This window comes from Ursus americanus, chromosome 4 (assembly GCF_024610735.1).
Source record: "Ursus americanus isolate L20-20 chromosome 4, mUrsAme1.1.p, whole genome shotgun sequence".
NCBI lineage: Eukaryota > Metazoa > Chordata > Mammalia > Carnivora > Ursidae > Ursus > Ursus americanus.
Window position 1 is genome coordinate 65,657,415 of NC_142130.1, and position 16,752 is coordinate 65,674,166.

The following is a 16,752-nucleotide window of genomic DNA, read 5'->3' on the forward strand; positions in this document are numbered from 1 at the left end:
GACACAAAATGCCAAGATGGAGGAATTCATCCCAAATGAAACAAGGTCATGGCCAGAGATCTAAGCAAAACACATATAAGTAATATGCCTGATGGAGAATTTAAAGCATCAATAGTAAAGGTACTTGCTGGGCTTGAAAAATAATGGAAGATTTCAAGGAGACCCTTAGCACAGAGATAAGAGTTTAAAAAAAATAGAGTTGCAAAATACAATAATTGGCATTTGAAACAGACTGGAGGCAATGGAGAGAAGGATGGAAGAAGTGGAGGAATGAATAAATAATACAGAAGATAAAATAATGTTAAATAATGAAGTTGAACAAAAGAGAGAAAAAAGAATTATGGAACATGAGAATAGACTTAGGAAACTCAGAGACTCCATCAAACATAGTAACATTCATATAATAGGACTCCCAGAAGAAAAGAGAGAAAATGGGACAGAAATTTTACTTAAGGCTGAAAACCTCCCTCATTTGGAGAAGGAAACAGACATCCAGATCTAGAATGCACAGAGAACTCCTATCAACATCAACAAAAGCAGGCCATAACAAGGAAATAATGTAATCAAATTTGCAAAGTATAGTAATAAAAAAATCCTAAAATCAGCAAGACAAAAGAAATCCCTAATTTACAAGGGAAGACCCATAAGGCTAGCTGTAGATCTCTCAACAAACTTGTCAAGTCAGAAGGCAGTGGCATGAATATATTCAATGTGCTGAGTGGGAAAAATCTGCAGCCAAGAATACTCTATCCGGGGGTGCCTGGGTGGCTCAGTCGTTAAGCATCTGCTTTTGGCTCAGGGCGTGATCCTGGCATTCTGGGATCGAGCCCCACATCAGGTTCCTCTGCTGGGAGCCTGCTTCTTCCTCTCCCACTCCCCCTGCTTTTGTTCCCTCTCTCACTGGCTGTCTCTGCCAAATAAATAAATAAATAAAAGCTTTAAAAAAAAAAGAATACTCTATCTGGCAAGACTATTCTTCAGAATAGAAGGAGAAATAAAGAGTTTTCTAGACAAAAACTAAAAGAGTTCATGATCACTAAACCAGCCTTGCAAGAAATATTAAAGAGAACCTTTGAGTGGAAAGGAAAGACAAATGACAAAGACAAGAAAGGAACAGAGAAAATCTCCCAAACAATGACAAAACAAGTAATAAAATGGCACTAAATACATATCTATCAATAATTACTCTGGATGTAAAAGGACTAAGTGCTTCAAGCAAAAGACAAAAGGTGTCAGAATGGATAAAAATCAAGACTCATCTATATGCTGCCTACGAGAGTCACATTTTACACCTAAAGACACATACAGATTGGAAGTGAGGGGATGGAGAAACATTAATCATGCAAATGGACATCAAAAGAAAGCAGGAGTAGCAATACTTATATCAGAAAACTTGATTTTAAATAAAAGACTGTAAGAAAAAATGAAGAAGGGCATTATGTCGTAATAAAGGGGACTATCCAACAAGATCTAACAACTGTAAATATTTATGCCCACAACATGGGAGCCCCCAAATATATAAAACAATTAATAATAAACATACAGAAACTCATTGATAATAATACAATAATAGTAGGGGATTTTAACACCCACTCACAGCAATGGACAGATCATGCAAGCAAGAGAGCAACAAGGAAACAATGGCTTTGAATGACACACTGGATCAGATGGACTTACCAGATATATTCAGAGCATTTCATCCTATAACAGCACAATACACATTCTTTTCAAGCGTACATGTGACATTCTCCAGAATAGATCACATCCTGGGTCACAAATCAGGCCTCAACAAATACAAAAAGACTGAGGTCATACAGGGCTTCTTTTCTGACCACAACACTATGAAACTTGAAGTCTACCACAAGTAAAAATTTGGAAAGACTGCAAATACATGGAAGTTAAGCAACGTGCTACTAAACAATGTATGGGTCAACCAGGAAATCAAAGAAGAAATTTAAAAAGTACATGGAAACAAATGAAAATGAAAACATGACAGTCCAAAACATTTGGGATGTGGCGAAAGTGCTCTGAAGACTAAGCATATAGCAATACAGGCCCACCTCAAGAAGCCAGAAAAATGTCAAACAACCTAATCGTATACCTGAAGGAGCTAGAAAAAACTAACAAAACCTAAAAACAGCGGAAGGGAAGTAATAAAGATTAGAACAGAAAGAAATGATATAGGAACTAAAACAAACAAATAAAATATCCAATAGAACAAATCAATGAAACCAGGAGATGATTCTTTGAAAAATTTAATAAAATTAAGAAACACCTAGCCTGAATTATCAAAAATAAGAGATAAAGGACCCAAGTAAATAACATCACAAATGACAGAGCAATCATAACCAACACCAGAGAAATACAAACAATTATAAGAAAATATTATGAGAAATTATACGCCAACAAATTGGACAACTGGAAGAAATGGATAAATTCCTAGACACATGTAATTGCCAAAACTGAAACAGGAAGAAATAGAAAATTTGAACAGACCAATAACCAGCAAAGAAATTGAATCAGTAAGCAAAAATCTCCCAACAAACAAGTGTCTAGGGCCAGAAGGGTTCCCAGGGGAATTCTACCAAACATTTAAAGAATTAATATTTATTCTTCTCAAACTATTTCAAAAAATAGATATGGGAAGAAATATTCCAAATTCACTCTATGAGGCCAGCATTAACCTGATATAAAACCAAACAAAGACTCCACTAAAAACGAGACCTACACACAAAAATTCCTGATGAACTTGGATGCAAAACTTCTGCATACTAGCAAATGAAATCCCAGTACATTAAGAGAATTATTCACCACAATCAAGTGGGATTTATTGTGGTTCAATCAATGTGATATACCACGTTAATAAAAGAAAGGATAAATAACATATGATCCTTTCAAATAGATGCAGAAAAAGCATTTGACAAAGTACAAGATCCATTCATGATAAAACCCTCAACAAAGTAGGGATAGAGTGAACAAACATACCTCGACATCACAAAGACCATCTATGAAAAACCCACAGCAAATATCATTCTTGATGAGGAAAAATTGAGAGCTTTTCCTCTACAGTCAGGAAAAGATAGGAATATCCCCCCTCATTACTGTTATTTAACATAGTACTGGAGGTCCTAGCCACAGCAATCAGACAACAAAAAGAAATAAAAAGCATCCAGATCAGCAAGGAAGAAGTCAAATATTCACTATTTGCAGATGACATGATACTCTATATAAAAAAACCCAAAGACTCCACCAAAAACTTGCTAGAACTGATACAAAAATTCAGTAAAGTCACAGGACACAAAATCAGTGTATGGAAACCTGTTGCATTTCTATACACCAACAATGAAGTAGGAGAAAGAGAAATCAAAGAATTGATCCCATTTACAATTGCACCAAAACAGGAAGATACCTAGGAATAAACTTAAGCAAAGAGATAAAAGATCTTTACGCTGAAAACTATAAAATACTAATGAAAGGAACTGAGGATGACACGAAGAAATGGGGAAGAAAGAAAAAAAAACATTCTAGGCTCATGGATTGGAAGAGCAAATATTCTTAAAATATCTACACTACCCAAAGCAATCTACAAATTTAATTTAATCCCTATTAAAATACCACCATATTTCATAGAACTAGAACAAACAATCCTAAAATGCATATGCAATCGCAAAAGAGACTCCGAATAGACAAAGCAATCTTTTTTAAATTATTTATTTATTTGAGAGAGAGAGAGATACCATGAGCAGAGGGGAAGGGGAGAGTGAGGAAGAAACACACTCCCCACTGAACAGGGAGCCCGACATGGGGCTTGGTCCCAAGACCCGAGATCATGACTGGAGCCGAAGACAGATGATTAATTGACTGAGCTACCCAGGCGCTCAGCCAAAGCAATCTTGAAAAAGAAAAGCAAAGCTGGAGGCATCACAATTCTGAACTTCAAGTTATATTTCATAGCTATAGTGACAAGACAGTTTCACTCATGCATAGAATTTAAGAAACAAAAGAGATGAACATAGGGGAAGGGGGAAAAAAACAAACCATAAGAGGCTCTCAACTATAGAGAACAAACTGATGGTTGATGGAGGGAGGTGGGTAGAGAACAGGCTAAATGGGAGATGGTTATTAAGGATAGCACTTGTGATGAGCACTGGGTATTAAATATAAGTGATGCATCACTATATAATATTCCTGAAACCAATTTTACCATACATGTTAACTCACTAAAATTTAAATAAAACATTGAAATTAAAAAAAAAAAAAGACAGTATGTTACTGACACAAAAATAGACAAATAGGTCAATAGAAAGCCCAGAAATGAATCTGGAACTATATGGTCAATTCATCTTTGACAAAGTAGGAAAGAATATCAAATGGGAAAAAGACAGTCTCTTCAACAAATGGTGTTGGGAAAACGGAACAGCAACATGCAGAAGAATGAAACTGGACCAATTTGTTACACCAGAAACAAAAGTAAATTCAAAATAGATGAAGGACCTAAATGTTAGACAGGGAACCATTAAAGTTCTAGAGAAGAACATAAGCAATAACCTCTTTGACATCAGCCATAACAACTTCTTACTAGGTAAGTCTCATGAGGCAAGGAAAACAAGCAAAAATAAACTCTTGGGACTACATCAAAATAAAAAGCTTCTGCACAGCAAAGGAAACAATCAGCAAAACTAAAAGGCAACCTGCAGAATGGAAGAAGACATCTGCAAATGACATATCCAATAAAGAGTTAGTATCCAAATATATAAAGAATTTTTAAAAGTCAGTACCCCCAAAACCAAATAATCCAGTTAAAATATGGGTAGAAGACATGAATAGACATTTTTCCAAAGATGTCCAGATGGCTAACAGACACATGAAAAGATGCTCAACATCACTGATCATGAGGGAAATATAAATCAAAACTCTAATGAGATATTACCTCACACCTGTCAGAACAGCAAAAGCCGTCTTACACTGTTGGTGGGAATGCAAACTGGTGCAGCCACTCTGGAAAACAGTTTGAAGGTTCCTCAAAAAGTTAAAAACAGAACTTCCCTATAATCCAGCAATTGAACTACTAGGTATTTCCTCAAAAATACTAATTCAAAAGGATACATGCACCCAATGTTTATGGCAACATTGTCTACAATAGCCAAATTATGGAACCAGTCCAAATATCCATTGACTGATGTATGGATGAAGAGGTAGTGTATATGTGTGCATACATACACAATGGAATATTACTGAGCCATAAAAACAATGAAAATCTTGCCATTTTCAATAATGTGGATGGAACTAGAGAATATTATGCTTAGCAAAATCAGTCTGAGAAAGACAAATATCATATGATTTCACTCATATGTTGAATTTAAGAAACAAAACAAATGAATAAAAGGGGAAGAAAAAGAGAAGAAACAGAGAAATAGACTCTAAACTAGAGATAACAAAGTGATGGTTACTAGAGGGGAGGTGTGTGTGTAGGGGTTGTTAAGTAGATGATGGGTATTATAATGGCACTTTCTGTGATGAGCACTGGGTATTGAATGTAAGTGTTGAAATGATAAATCCTATACCTGAAACTAATATTATACTGTATGTTAACTAACTGGAATTTAAATAAAAAATTGGGAAAAAAATAACAGCCAATGGGGCTCAAGATCCTTCTTTCTCTATAACTGAGAAATAATTCTTAATGGACTTATGTGAGGACACATCCACCCCAGGACTTAGCACAGAAGTAGTCTTTTGAAAAGTGCCTAGCCTTTCTGTGAAAGAAGGTTTTTTTGTTTTTGTTTTTTTGTTTTGTTTTGTTTTTGCTTATCTTAAAGCGTCAGTCAAAATATTAATCGTCTAATTTAACACATATCTAGGAGTACTCTCCAGGGATAGCAGTGAACAGGCACCATTTTATGCTATCTGCCCAGCTCCAGAATTGGGTGTTATCTGCTAAAAAAAAAAAAAAAAAATAGATCTGTCATATCTATCTATCTATCATCTATCTATCTATCTATCTATCTATCTATCTATCTATCTATCTATCATCTATCTATCATCTCTGGTGTTTGTCATCTTTGTGCCCTTCCTCTGCCACGCATCAGAATAAAAGCATCTTACAGAGGAAAGCTTTTACATGTGTCTGATGATCCCCTTTTATATCTGGTGTCATGATTTTGTGATTGCTGACCAGGGGACACCACTTGATTACCTGGCTCTAGTGGCCAGCAAGGCTTGTATTCCTGAATCCCACAGGAATATAACAATCAGAAAGATGGTTGTTGGCTGTGTACTACCACCAGGGTACTGTGGAGACAGCAGACTGAAACACGCCTCCAGCTATTCTGTGAAAAAGTCCTATTTGCTTGACCTGGAGCTTTGGCCTGAGTATTAGGCTTCTGATTTGGCAGACAACTAGGGGCCTGCTGATGCAATCCCAGGGAACAGAAGCCAGTAGAGGTCATTATTGTGCTTTCCCACTGTCTTGATCCAACTCATCAGGATCTTCCAAAAAGGAGCGTATACCCTCATCCTCATCTTGTACCACAATTTTTGCAGTTGCCACCAGAAGACATGTCTAGATGGCCTGGCATTGTTAGCCAGTAGGGCATAAGCACATGGGTTTCACAAGACTCTAACGAACTGAGAGAGTTTTTAACTGGCTATCACCTCTGAATCCAGCAAGAGGAAGCTGTCTCAGGATACCAGTCTTTCCGTATGAAAGGCCTATCAGTTTATCTACATTGCTATAACCTTAGGGGTAAGCTTCTAATCAAACACGCATCTAAGGACTGACTGTAATTCTTTCCATAGACCTCAGAGGTTGGATGCAATCTGCATTCTCCCTTTGCCACTCTCTAGAATGCTAGTGTCTCCTGGGAGAATGTTTCACATATCTCTGTGCCCTGATTTTTACATCTGGTACCCAAGGTTTTTGTGGCTGCTACCTAAAAGACATCCCTTCATTGCCTGGCTCTAGTGGCCAGTGGGGCTTTCATTCCTGGGTCCAATGAGACTGACAAATGAAGAAACAGTTCTTGGCTGGCTACCACCCCCAGGATACAGCAAGAGGAAACAGACAGAGATGTCCAAATATTCTCTGAAAGAGGTTTATTAGCTTATCTTCATAGCTATGAACTGAGAAGCAGGCTTAAAATTGAATACACATCTAATGGCCCAATATAATCCTCTCTGGATATCTCAGAGGGCAAGTTGTATATTTGCGTCCTCCCTCATCAATGATCCAGAATACCAGTATCTCTCAGAGAAAACCTTGTACATGGGTCTGGTTCCCCCCCCCCCTTTTTTTTAATCTGGTGCCCCAGTTTATGTGATGTTGCCAAGAGGATGCCCTTTGATGACCTGGTTCCCATGTCTAGTGGGGCTTGTATTTCTGGGTGCCATGGAACTGTAACAAATGGAGAGATAGTTCTTGGCTAACTGGGCACTGCATAGAAAGTAAATTAAAACATACCCCCAGTCTTTCTGTGAAAAAGGCCTATTTGCTTCTTCTGGAGCTTTGGCCTGAGGGAAAGGTTTTTGGTATAGCCCGCATCAAGAGTCCTACTAAGGTACACTTCAGGGAAATCAGTGCTGGGAGATGTCATCTTTGTGCTCTCCATCTGTCTCACTCCAGGTTGTTGGTATCTCCCAGAATGGAACTTGTACACTCATCTGGAACTCCAGTTTTTTTGTGACTGCTACATAGGGGGCAGTTCTAGGTTGCCCATTCTGGTGAACAGGAACCCAAAGAGACCCACACCAAGACACATTATAGTTAAAATGTCAAAAGTTCACGACAAGGAGAAAATCTTAACGGCAGCAAGATAAAAGCAATTTTTTATATATAAGGGAACCCCAATCAGACTATCAGTGGATTATTCAGCAGAAACTTTGCGGACCAGAAGAAAATAGCATGACATATACAGTGTTAAAATAAAGGGGGAAATATACAACTAAAAATACACTACCAGCAAAGTTGTCATTCAGAACTGGAGATATAGAGTTTTCCAGACATGCAAAAACTAACACAATCAATTACACTACAGCAGTGTTACAAAAGCTATTAAAAAGACTTGGTTAAGCTGAAATAAAAGAGTGCTAATTAGTAATTAGAAAATATCTGAAAATATAAGTTTCGCTGGTAATAATAAATCTATAGTAAAATTCCAAATATCTAATATTGTAAAGATGATGAATTAATCACTTACAAAGCTAGTGTGAAAGTTAAAAGACAAAAATAGTAACGATAGCTGAACTACAATGATTTGTTAAGGGATCTATAAATAAAAAGATGTAATATGTCACATCAAGAACATAAAACATACTGGTGGGAGGAGAGTAAAAATATAGAGCTTTGGAGTACATTGAAGCTTAAGATGTTATCAACATAAATTTATAAATATAAAATTTTATACCTAAGCCATATGGTAGCCACAAAGCAAAAACCTATAGTAGGTACAGAAAATACAAAGAGAAAGCAGTCTAAGTATGCTTCCACAGAAAATCATCAAATCAGAAAGGAAAAGGCAAGAGAAGAGAAATGGAACAGAATTACAAAACAGCTAGAAAATAAACAAAATGGGAATAAATACATACCTATCAAAAATTATTTCAAATATATATCATCTAAGTACTCTAATCAAAAGACATAGAGTGGCTAAATGGATAAAAAGAAGATTGTAGGGTGGTGCAGTCGATTAAGTGCCTGCCACTTGGCTTTGGCTCAGGTTATGATCCCAGGGTCATAAGATTGAGCCCTTCATGGAGCCCCATGTTGGGAGCTGAGAGTGGAGTATGCTAAAGTTTATCTATTCCTCTCCTTCTGCCCCTACTCTCCCCACATTCACTCATGCTCATTCTCTAAAATAAATAAATAAATCGTTAACAAGAGTCATGTATATGTTGCCTATGAGACTCACTTCCAGTATAAGGACACACAATTTGAAAGCGAAAGGATGCAAAAAGATATTCCATGCAAAAGGAAAGCAAAATAAAGCTAGGGATATGAGACAAAATAAACCTTTAAAACAAAGACTAACAAGAGACAAAGCCTTACCTAATGATATTTAGGAGCAACTAAATGTGATAATATGTTAAGTAAGGTAATATGTTAGGCCACAAAATAAATCTTAATAAATTTAAGATTATTGAAATCATATTGGAAATCAAATAATTCCTGACCACAACAACATGAAACTAAAAATCAATTACAAGAAGAGAACAGAAAAGTACACAAATATGTAGAAAGGAAACAAGATGTTAATGAAAAACCAATGGGTCAAAGAAAAGATCAAGAGAAATAAAGTACCTTGAGACACACAAAAATGGAAATACAGCACACTAAAATACAGCGTATTTATGAGATCCAGCAAAGGCAGTTCTAAGATGGAAGTTCATAGTAAAAAAATGCCTACCTCAAGAAACAAGAAAGAAATAAAATAACCTAATTTTATAGCTTGAGGAACTAGGGGGAAAAAAGAACAAACAAAACAGAAAGTTAATAGAAGGAAGGGGGGAAAAAGGCAATAGGAAAGATCAGTTATATCAAGTGTCTCAGTTCCTTAAAACATCCAACTATTGATTTTGGCTCAAGTCATGATCTCAGGATCGTGAAATCAAGTCCCACATTGGGCTCTGCACTCAGCATGGAGTCTCCTTGTCCCTCTCCCTCCCCCTGATTGTTCCCTGTCTCTCTTTAAAATATTTTTTTTAAAAAAGATCAATGAAACTAGGAAGTGTTTCTTTGAAAAGATGAAGAAATTTGTCAATCTTTAGCTAGACTACCAGAGAGTGAGAGGGAGTGCATGAGAGAGAGAGAGAGAGAGAGAGAGAGAGAGATTCATATAAATAAAATAAAAGAGAAGATGCAGAGATGTTACACCTGATATCAAAAAAATATAAAGAAACATAATAGACTACTATGAGCGATTACATACCAAAAAATTGTACTTGGTGGGTAAACATACATCCTATAAAGACTAAATCATGAAGAACTAGAAAACCAGAACAGACCAGTTACAAGTAAGGAGACTGAATATTAACTAGAAAAAAAAAAAAAAACTTCCAATAAACAAAAGCCCAGGATCAAATGGCCTCTCTGGCAAATTCTACTAAACATGTAAAGAAGAAATAATACCAATTGTTACTAAAATCTTCCAGAGTTTGAAAGAGAAAAGAACACTTCAAAATTCATTTTACAAGTCGAGCATTACCCTGATACTAAAACCAGACAAAGATGCCGCATGAAAAGAAAATTACAGCCCAACACCCCTGAACATTGATATAAAAGTCCTCAACAAAATATCAACAAACCAAATTCAAAAATATATTAAAAGGATCATAGACCACGGTTAAGAGTGATTTATTCCTGGGATATGAAGATAGGCCAACATTTTCAAGTCAGTGTGATACATGCATTAAAAAAATGAAAAAATAAAAATCATATGATCCATCTCAGTAGATGCAGAAAATGCATTTGACATAATTCAATATCCATTTATGGTAAAAATGCTCAACAAACTGGATATAGAGTGAACATACCTCAACATATGCATATATGATAAGGCATATATGATAAGCCACAGTGAACATTGCACTCAATAGTGAAAAGCTGAAACCTTTCCCTCTAAGATTAGAAACAAGAAAAGAATGCTCAATTGGACAATTTTATTGAACATAGAATTGGAAGTCCTAGCAAGAACAATTAATCATGAAAAAGAAATAAAAGGCATCCAAATTGGAAAGGAAGAAGTAAAATTGTCTCTATTTGCAGATGACATAATATTATATATGTATAGAAAACCCCAAACTCATTAAAAGACTGTTAGAACTAATCAACAAACTCAGTGAAGTTGCAGGATACAGAATCAATACACGAAATCCTTTGCATCTTGTTAGATTAATAATGAACTAGAAGAACAAGAAATCAAGAAAACAATTCCATTTACAATTGCATCAAAAACAAACAAACAAAAAAAACCAGCCAGGAATAAAATTAACCAAGGAGGTGAAAAACTTTTGTACTGAAAAGTACAAGACATTTTGTAAGACATTGCTGAAAAGAATTAATGACACAAATAAATGGAAAGATATTCTGTGCCCATGAATTGGAAGAATTACTATTGCTAAAATGTCTGTCCAAGGCAGTCTACAGAGTCAATGTAATCCTAGTCAAAATTCTAATGTCACTTTTCACAGAAATAGAACAAACAATTCTATAATTTGTATGGAAAAATAAGAGTCCAAAAAGCCAAAGCAATCTTGAGAAAGATGCACAAATCTAGAGACATCACACTCCTTAATATCAAACTATATTACAAAGCTGTAGTAATCAAAACAGTAAATATTGGCATCAAAACACACAGATCAATAGAACAGAACAGAGAGCCCAAAATAGCCCCACAGATGTTCAGTCAATTAATTTATGACAAAGGAGCTAAGACTATATAACAGGGAAAGGACAGTCTCTTCAATAAGTCATGTTGGGAAAACTGGAAGGCTACATGCAAAGATAGTGGTCCAGCTATCCTGGGGAGGGAGGGGGCGGTGGTCTGCAGCCATGGAGCAGTATGGAGGTTCCTTAATAAATTAAAAATAAAATTGCCATATGATCCAGCAATTCCACTTTTGGTTATTTATCCAAAGAAAATAAAAACGTTAACTTGAAAATATATATGTACCTCCATGTTCTTTGCAGAATTATTTATAAAAAGCAAGATATAAAAGCAACCTAAGTGTCCATCAGTGGATGAATAAAGAAGGTATAGAATATATATACAATGAATATTATTCAGCCACAAAAAAAGAAAAAAAGATATTTCTTTGTGGCAACAGTGATGAACTTTGAGGGTATTATGTTAAATGAAGTAATTCAGACAGAGATAAATAGCATACAATCTCACTTATATGTGTAATCTAAAATAAACCAAAACACACAAAAAACTGAGTTCATGGATACAGAAAATAGTCTCATGGTTGCCAAAGGCAGTGTAACTGGGACTTGGGAAAAATGGGTGAAAGGGTTTGAATAGTACAAAATTCCAGCTATAATAAAAGTAGATACTGGTAATGTAATATACAACATGGTGACATAGTTATTAATACTGTTCTGTATATTTGAAAGTTGCTAAGAGAGTAAATCTTAAAAGTTCTTAATACAAGAAAAAAATTTTAACTATGTATTTTAATGCATTTTAACTAGACTTATGTGATCATTTTGCAATATATACAAATATTGAATCGTATATCTGAAACTCACATAATGTTATACATCAATTATAATCACAAATAAATTATAGCACATTAATAAACATCGTAGAATATAATCAAAATATGAGGATATATTTTTGTATCAATTCATTTATAATGATATTTGTTTAATTTTCTAAAGTTTATTCTTTTACAAATAAAATTCAAGGATTATCACTTTACCTCTTTTTTCTTATAATTCAAAAATACTATTATTTGTGATATAGGGAAATAGTTATAGATTTCCAATAGTAGCTAATAACTATTGCTTAATATTCAGAATGAGTAATTATTTTCATTAACAAAGGAGAGTTTATATAAGTTATCTCTGTATCAATCTAAAAACTATAAAAAAATAGGAATGAAGATTACATCATACTTTAAACATACTTTAAACCCTGGATACTACAATTCATTTCCTCTATGAAGGTGTTTTTAATAGCTATAAAGTAAAAATTCAAGTAATGAGAATCTTGGCCTGCATTTGGCAATTCTTCAGGGCTGTGAGTCAGAATATATCATGTGTCGTTATTACTATTACATTAAGCCACTGTAACTGCACATGCACAATAGTTATGACAGGCTGTACCATATAGGAAGAACATCTGGTTGCCTGGGGCAGCAAAATATTAGAGGAGTAAAGTGTTTTGTGACTATTTATTATGTGAGTGATTACTTGCTAGGAGGAGGAGACATTTTTCATATTGCCTGGGGCAGTAAAAATCCTCAAATTGACATTAGTCTTGTTCCTTCAGGAAGAGACACAGGCATACAATACATAAATGAACATCTCAATTTGACATTAGCTGCATGTTAACTTTGGGTCTTCTTTGGTATGATACATGGCTCCCAAGTGTTTGTTTTTTTGTTTTGTTTTGTTTTTTTAGTTTAACCAGGTATTATGTGATTAATGTTACTCTAAAAAGCACTAAAGTATGGAACTTCTATGATGTCTCTATCGAGTCACACTCCTTAATAAGCTGACTCACAATGATGTCATCTTCAAAACTTTCCTCTCAGACACTATAAAAGTTGTATAGTAATATGAATTTAAAATCTGTCCATAAAGGCACTTCAAATGGAATATGTTTGAGACTGATTTTTATTTATCTTCTATGCAAGAATTAATCTTCATATTTATAATTCTAATGAACAGTGCCCAGACTTGCTTTTCACATCAAAATATGCTGACTCATGAGTGACAAATCATTGGCATCAAGGCCTGCTTCAAAAGATAGAAAATCACTGCAAGTGAATGTGTTTTGATTACTACCTTGAAACTAAAAGACCACTTTCCTGCAAAAACAAAATGACTGGACAAGAAATGTTCCCTGAGAATAGCTTACAGTAAGAAAGAGATGCTTTTGCCCACAAAATAAAATGCAAGAGGAATACCAAATTTAGGCTATGACTCTCTCTTAACGTAGAATGAATTTAAAACTTCAGAGGGGGAGTATCATGTAAGTGTACAGTGCCCACATCAATTAGGTAACCATGGAAAGTATTGAGAAATTATACTTGAAAACAGGAATTTGCTGCTTTAAAAAACTTCACTTCACTCTTCATTTTATTATGGATGAATGCACTGTTGACCCTTGAACTGGTTTGAACCCCATGGGTCCACTTATAAGCATTTTTTCCCAATAAATACAGTGAAGCACTACAAATGTATTTTCTCTTCTTTATGGTTTTAGTAACATTTTTTCTGTAGCTACTTTATCGTAGGAATACAGATTATAATACAAATAACATACAAAATATGTGTTAATCAGCTGTCCAGTTTATTGGTAAGGCTTCTGGTCAACAGTAGGCTATTCATAGTTATGTTCTGGAGGAATCAAAAGTTATACATAGATTTTTGTCTGCACAGGGGTTTAGTGCCCTCTACTCCAACATTGTTCAAGGGTCAACTGTAATCATATGAAATGTCAGTATTATTAACAAAATACTAAACAAACTTAGATTTTATCTTGAAAAAAAAGTATTTTTGGCACCCACAAAGAATGAGGCAAAGTGCTATATATGTGATAGACCTATACAGAGCAGTAAAATATATACAGAAAGATGATATTAATTATTTTAGTACCGTACATAAGATACTTTTGCCTATCTAGCATGAGGCACAGTACAAGTTACTTGCTTCTTGAAAGCACATTAGGAAATACAGACTGATTAGAAGACTGACGATAGTTCCTATAAACAGGTAAACAAAAGCTGAAGAAAACAACAACAACAACAACATTGTAATCCCTACTATGACAGATGCTGGCCTGACTATAGATGCTGTTTCTGATGAGTACCATGATGATGCTGATAGACAATCAATTCTGTCAGTCATCATGGAAGTGATTGCTGATAGGTTTTACTGTCTTGGACTCAGAGACATCATCTTGAAAAAAAAAACTTCTCTCCAGATTGAAATTCTTGACATGCAATCAAAGTTGTGGGAGCACAAAAGCCTACTGAAAGAACTGTCACTAAAGAACAATTGCTACAGAACAATCCATAGGATCAGGTCAAGGATTTGTGAAATGTTTACACAAGATGAAATGTCAGAGTTCTAAAAGTATTTATGTGTAGCTGAGAAACTTTATTCCCAGCCAAAGTGCCATTTATATTTGTGTTGAGATAAAAATCAAAATTCTAAATTTAGTTTGTCAGTATCTATCATTTAAATAAAACACTACCATAATAAATGCAAAGTTGTGCAATGGTATAGTAATCATTGTTTATTTAATAAATATGTTAGGCATTTGAGAGAAAAATAATAAAGGCATAATACATTCAAATTAGCTAAAGATCTAATAACAGAGAAATGACATATAAAGATAAAAAACATAAACATATATTCCTGGAGCCCTGATAAGGTTCTGAATACACTACTAAATAATTGGGATATGGATATTTGCATAAGGCATATTCTCTTGTCATTCACAACAAATATTTAATAAAATGCTTTGAATATATAGGAACGTAATAATTAACTGGACATAAACACTGGGGCAATGGATCTCAAAACTTAGAGGCCTGGGGTGTCCTGGTGGTTCAGTTGGTTAAGCGACTGACTCTTGATTTTGGCTCAAGTCATGATCTCAGGGTTGTGAGATTAAGCCCAATGTTGGGCTCCACACTCAGCAGGGAGTCTGCTTGAGATTCACCCTCTCCCTCTCCCTCTGCCCCTCTCCCCTACTCTATCAAGTAATAAATATACCTTTTTTAAAAAAATTTAAAGACATGAGGGATGCTGTTAACCTAAAGGTGTCTGGGTCATATCCAATAAATCTAGATTTAGCATATCTGATAGGAAACATCATTTTAAAAATATTCCATGTTAATCTGATTCAGTTAGTTTCTGCAATGAATTTGCCAAACTTGGTTAATGGCACAGTCTTACATGAGACTGCCCTCACTTCAGACACCAGACACAAGTTTGGATGTCCTTAGAGCCTCCCTTATGTCTCACCAACTAGCTATCAATTTGAGGGTCCCTATCAACTCCCTCGAGTTTAATAATTCATTAGAACAACTCTCAGAACTCAGGAAAGTAGCTATAATTATGACTGCTATTTTACTACAGCAGAAGGATACAAATCAGAACCAGTCAAGGTGAGAGAGACAAAGGCTGAGGTCTGGGAGGATTTCAGATATAAAGTCTCCATCCTCCTAAGAGATGAGTTACTCTCCAAGCACATTGATGTGTGACAGTACACAAGTATTGCCAAACAAAGAAATCCACCTAACTTCAGTGTCTAGAATTTTATTGTGGTTTCATTACTAGGCATGACTGACTAAATCATTATTATGTGGTTGAATTCAATCTCCAGTGCCCTCACGTGGCTCAAAGCTCCAACCATCTATGAACATGGATGGTCTTCCTGGCATGGCCTTGCCCCATCTTGAATCATCTCTTTTGCAGAAACTATCTAGATATCCACCGTGAGTCAGAGTCTCTCTTGTGGTATAGTACAAGGAGGTACACCATGAATAATAAAGACACTTTTAATATTCTATAAATGCAAAGGGTTTGGAGGTTACCTTCCTCCCAGAGACAAAGGCCAGCTAAGTTATTACACCATCCACAAACTAAATTTTGAGCAGAGCTCTCATTATGTGGTTAGCATAAACAAAGGGATTGATGGTCTCTCTTATAAGGACTTAATATAGTCAATATTTGATATAGCTTTTGATTTATGAGTAAGAATTCAATAGTTTTAATTAGAAAGCTTTTCAGGAACTGAAAATAATTTGGATGGAGATAAAGTGTGTCTGGGGGTAAAGGGAGAATAGGAGACAATGGATGAAGAATGCTGAAAAAATAGGATGTTAGGTCTCAACTGATGTACACTTTCATAGGACATAATAAGGATATAGGTTTGAAGTGATATGCTTACATAAAACATTTGCTTTAGCCATTTTTATTATGTTGCCTTGAAAACCACCTTAAAGTATTTATTCTTATAAAACAAGGCTAATTAATAGGGTTTTCATTTCTATATTTTTCTTTCTTATGATTAATGG